We start from the raw sequence: 6,000 nt of genomic DNA, 5'->3' as shown, positions 1-6,000 counted from the left end.
GGTAAAGCCGAGGAGAGGAAAGTCACGTTTTCAAATGTAATCTATTCAATTTCACTGAAGCTAAATATAGTTCACAATGAGCTGACAGATATGTTATAAAATTAGTTTCTTAAATATCTTAAAATATAATGTGTTGAAATCTAAACGATCTGTTGTCTTATTGATGTATTTTTCATTTAATTTGTTTCTGCTCCTCAAAGGATGAATCTGATTTTGTTGAACTCTGAACTTTGATGATCGACTGTGTCCATCACAAGGTGTCTTAAAAATAATAATACTGATACTGAAGACTGAAGTATGATCTTTCCTGACTGTCCTGATCTTTCTTTTGGCTCCATCATCACTTTCAAATCTAAAGTCAAAAAACACAACAAAGACTCGTTTTCTCATTCGGCTCATCCAGGCTTCCATACCTTCATCTTTTCTCTCGTAGCTGTGTGTTAGCTTTGGAAGAAATGTTTGACTCTTCCTCACTTGAGATAAAAATGTAACAGTGCCATCACTTAATTAACAAACACAAAACGATGAAATACAAGCTAATCTTTTACAGTATTAGCTGTTTAATGTTAGAATAAAGTGGAAATAAAGTATCTATTTCTTCACACTTTGCTAATATTTAAATGCTAATGTCAGCTACAAACATCAGTTTATATTTGCCCAGTAAAACCTGAATATTTCACTCTTTGTGTGGTTTTCCTGGATGTTTATTTCACATGTAGCAGATTTTTGGCTGAACTGACCACAGACCTGCTGTATAACCCCGAATCTCTGTCACTGACTGACTGAGTGATGGAGTTACACCATTTGTCGGCTGGACCAGTATTGTAGTTTCCTTATTGGCTGTTGCTCTTTCCAAATAAATTGAACTGAAGCGTCTCACACGGAGGCTCCGACACTGACAGGAGCACCAACCCACAGATACAAAGGGACGTGACAGATCCGTTTTACCAGTCTGCACGACAGCTAGCAGCTAGTTAGCATGGCTAGCGTCATTTGCATAGACGTGCCATGCTGTGTGTAGCTCATAGACTGTATAATAATAATAAGGTGTAGCTGTGGTGGTTCTGGTTTAACAGCACCTTGCTGAGCAGGTGACAGATGAAAGACATCATGGCGACTGTTAGCCTAGCATGCTAATCCTACGTATACATGGATGAGATCATATGTTAACAGATAATTAGAATATTTGAATTAAAATAAGTTGTTTTTCAAATCAAATATTCCCAAGATGAGTGAAAAGTCTTGTTCGTGACGTGATGGATCCATTTTACCAGTCTGCATGACAGCTAGTAGCTAGTTAGCATGGCTAGCGTCATTAGCATGCTAATAAAATGTTAGCCTAGCATGCTAATCCTACGTAAATATATGGATGAGATCATCTGCAGAGTGAAACAGATGAAAGAGTAGGGGGAGTAAACAGATAATTAGAATAGTTATAATTAAAATTAAAATAAGTTCTTTTTCAAATCAAACATCCCGAGATGAGCAGAATGTCTTGTTCTTGCATTTATAACCTTTTTTTGACTCAAACGTAGCTTAACCATGTCATGTGATGCTACTTTACCAGAAAATTGCAGATAAACATTTAATATCCAGGAATTCACATTATAGACACCACTGAGCATACAGGGTCCAGACATAAACTGGGTTCTTATTTACACAGACGGTAGCTACTGTTAGCTTCTCATTATGAATGAGACGGAGTTAAATTAACCGTAAAATAAGTAGCCTGTTTGCTTTCATACTTATACAGTAAAGGAAGTAACACGCCTCATGTCTGGGGATCCTACTGTCCTCCCCAGATGTCTGCAGACCCTCTGTGTGTGTTGCATTCTGGGACATTAGCGTCCACCCGAAGCACAATGAAGAAACAACACATTTAGTGTGCGTGCTGTCTGAGTTTGTTAATTTTGTGGGTTTTTTCCAGTGTGAAAGCTCGTCTGGATTTAGGATGCCGCTACTGACTTTTAGATTAAATCCAGACATTTGAGAATAATCTTTAAACTGATCTGAAAGCAAAAAACAAAAAGATTTTGTCTTTATTTCAATTCTGAATTATCCCCACTGATCTCAAAATGATTTTTTTCTTCACGGATGTTTATTTTAAGTAGCTGTTTCTCCTCCTTTTTCACAGTAAACCTCTTAAGTTGAAACTATTATCAACAAGTATTTCAAAAATGTCTCTTCAACCTTCCAAGAGACCAATTATCATAATTATGTAATTAGTTACTAATGCATCTGGTTTCTTTTTTTACTGTTTTTCTTTGTTACATAATCTGGGTATACTGTTAATATGTTTTATATGATTCAGGCAGAGGTTATGAATCAGTCTTCTTGGGGTTTCCCCCTCTCTCTCTCTCTCATTGCACATTTTTTTGTCTTTTATTTCAACTTGTTCAAATAAATAAAAGTCAAACTTTAAACTGTTAAAATCCTTTTTCTCCGCAGGTCTGTTTCTCAGTCAGTCAGTAGTTTCTCTCTCTCATAGTTTGTTTTTCTTCTTTCATGCAAACTGCTTCTAATTAAAACTGCCACTTTCATAATCTCATTACATGTAACATAATCTGGACTCATTCACATGTTTGTCAGACATTTAAAAAAAAAAAAAAAAAAGACATGAAACTTTTGGTTGTGTGATCATTTGTTTGGCCTCTGGGTTTGGATCTGGTTCCCACGGTGAAAAAAACAGCTGTGATTGATGTCTGAAAGCTCTGAGTGTGTTTGTTTTGGTGAATTTGTCGAATCCTCAGAGGAATAATCTCTGAAATCAGACTGGAAAGTGGAAAGTCCAGTTTGTGTTTGCAGACTGACAGAGCAGAGGTCAAGGCGGGGCTCCGACTGTGTGTGTGTGTGTGTGTGTGTGTGTATCTTACAGATTATTAGCAGTAAGTAGAGGCAGCTGTTGATCGGTCACTAAACCTCTTGTGTGGCTGTTTTAAAAACATCCATTCAGTGATAATCTGAGGTGATGTGTGTGTGGCAGGATACTGAATCCACATATGTCAAACCACACCCTGCTTTCTAAACGCACCAATCACAGCTGAGCAAAGAAGTCTGAACTCTTTCCTGAGGTACCAACAAGCTGAAAACCCTCTATAGACACCAAACCCCCAGGAACAGCAAACCGTGTAATCACAACTTCCAGATCCATCCCATGATGCACACTGGCCCAGAAAGCATTTTTCCCACATACAATTATTGGAAAAGGAGCAGCTGTATAAATGTTTCAGAGTGAAGTGACTCATTTTATTACCAGAATTTGATCCATTTGGTCCGATAACATTTGGAAAGTCTAGAAAAGCCACATAATTAAATTATTTTATCCCCATACAGGGAGCCAACCAGAAGTTAGATGACTCGGCCAGCAGACGTGCCTGCTTTGAACCGTCTTGGCCGTAAAGTTTATATAGAGATGGACGTAGCGAGGTGTGACATCACACATCAGTTTAATTGGAGCCGGTTTGAAGCCCAGAGTTGCAGCTTATGGTCGATGCCAGAACCTTCCAGATAAGGAGTACTGAATGTTGCCTTTCACGATCTGGAAACCACACTCGCTCAGACCCAAGCTAACGCTAGCTCACTGGGAACACAGAGTGCTGCACACTTGGGCTAACGTTAGCTACTTTAGCTAAATTGTGCTAACAGAGCAGGGATCATAATCAAGCAACTTAACTTAGTGAAACATTGTGACAGTAGTCAGACTCAGTCTGAGTCCTGGAGCAGAGGAGAGCAGCAGGTGAGCCAACTGTCAATCACAGCTGTCAATCAACACCAACATGGCAGACATCAAAGCTGCTATAAGTCTTCAAATCTTAATAACGGAGCAATAATTTCCAAAAACAATTTCTCCTAGCTGTTCCAACTGACTCCCACTCAAAAAGCCTGAACTTCTCTCTAAAAACACTAAGTCATTGTTTTCAATGAGTCATTCTGGTCTCAATCTCCCTCTAATGAGTGTGCTGGTGATCGTTTTGGAAATAATTGCTCCATTAATTAGATTTGAAGATTTATAGTAGCTTTGATGTCTGCCGTGTGGGCGTTGATTGACAGCTGGAAGGTTCCAAACAGAAAAGATGGTGCCGACCATCAGCTGCAAGTCTGAGCTTCAAACCGGCTCAAATAGAAACCAACGAGTGAAGTCTCACCTCGTTACGTCCATCTTTATATACAGTCTGTGGCAAAAACATGTCCAGAGATTTAAAAAAAACCTCAAGTTCAATAACCTAAAATGAATTAGAAGAAAGTTAAAACACAAGACAAACATCTAACTTGTGTGATCAGAGTGACTTCTCTGTGGATGGAACAACATAGAAAACAAATCACAGACAACTACTGGTAAGAATCAAACTGGATTTCAGCTTTATTTCCTATGGAACAACATCTTTTTGGTTTTTGATCTCATTTTGTCATTTGTTTAAAAAAAGTTGGGAGGGGGGTGGTGGTGGTGGGGGCGGGGGGTCAGGGAAAAATCATGCAAACAAGATCGAGTCAAAATGGATTCATCAGTCTTTCTGTTTGGCATGACGGTTTGTTCCCATCAGATTCTATTAGTCATATTACAGAGAAAATGATTATCATCATCATCATCATCATCATCATCAGAAGGGTCGAGTGTGATTCACTCCCTGTTCAGCTGATCTGAAAGACGTGTTTATCAGGAGGAAAAAGTTACTTGTCAACATCAATAATATGGGACAGCTTGATGAAAAATCCTCTTTCACTAATTAGAAACCATTCATTTATGATTGTAAAGACACTGAATTTGGGTTTTGGATGAAATTTTTAACTTTTAAAGAGGGGACAACAGAAGTCCACGTACTTAGACTGGATTATTAAACTTACTCTCTTTTCAGTGAAGCCAAATCTCCTCATATATACTTAATGTACTCCTACATTTCCCAGAAAGCCCCAGCAGCACAGGCCAAACTGTTCAAGATGCTTAATCTTAATATTTTAAATTACTGAAATGTGTCAAAACATCTGAAAATGTTGTCAAGTTGTTCTTTTTTAAATAAATGGAACAGTTATAACACAGATTTGTTTAGGAGTTTTTCTCAAACTTCTGACTCAAAAACGTCCTCAGTCCTCTGACTCCTGATAGACGTGAACAGGAAGTGAACTCTCAGAGCCCCGGTTCATATACACAAGTGTTTTTCCTTTACTGAGTCAAATTATTTCATCTCAGTCTCATCAAACCATCATATAGAAAATCCTGTAGTTTGTTTTCTTTTTTATATACAGCATTGGATCCATCTGCATTTTGAATGAAGAGTTGTCTCACTCAGATGAAAGTGACTTTACTTTTAATAACACAAACACGTCTGTAAGAGTTCAAACAGCAGTCAGTTCGACGGGATTCAATTATCAGATCCTATTATTGATCAATAAAGAGGTTGATACCAAAAATCTGAATGATGGGAAATACTTTCTGAAGTTTGATGAATGTAACATTTATAAAATGTTACATTTTGGAAACACTTTCAAACTTCAAGTAGTTGAAATTATCTCTTAAAAAGTGTATCGTTGCTGTTTCATGTCACAGTGGACGACAGAAAAAACTGGAGGCGTCTTGTCATAAATCATGAACCTTAAAACTGATATTTATTAAAAAAATTACAACCTTAGCAGCAGATATTGCTTCGTTATTACAAAAATGGTTCATTATATTAGTATGAATTAAAGGATAAGTCTGATGATTTGTCCAGAAACTATTAAAAACACGTCAGTGAGCGACACCGCTGCACTCGGTGACATGTTCCTTCATCAGGAAGACTTTGGTCACGTTAAGTTTGTTTAGAAACAAATCATGTTTTCAGTCTCTGGAGAGTAGTTCTGTGTAAGGCAGACGCCACTGAGCTTGTGTCAGTTTCGGTTAATTTCACTTCCGATGGACCGACACCCATTAACAGGTAACAGGTGGATTTTTAAGAAAAAATCTGATGTAGCTTTCGTTTGTGAGAGCTGTCCGCAGTCGGTGTTCAGAGCTAGCTTGTCTGCCCT

The 6,000-nt window shown here is 37.9% G+C and overlaps 1 protein-coding gene across 4 annotated transcripts in view; it reads right to left on the bottom strand.

The window, feature by feature from the left end:
* Positions 1–6,000, bottom strand: part of prdm6 (PR domain containing 6) — a 144,984-nt gene that overhangs the window by 2,750 nt on the left and 136,234 nt on the right. The gene's annotated exons all lie outside the window — the stretch shown is intronic.

This window comes from Thunnus maccoyii, chromosome 9, assembly GCF_910596095.1.
Source record: "Thunnus maccoyii chromosome 9, fThuMac1.1, whole genome shotgun sequence".
In the NCBI taxonomy this organism is placed as follows: Eukaryota; Metazoa; Chordata; class Actinopteri; order Scombriformes; family Scombridae; genus Thunnus; species Thunnus maccoyii.
Note: the sequence above shows the minus strand (reverse complement) of the source record. Positions and strands in the feature narration are given on the sequence as shown.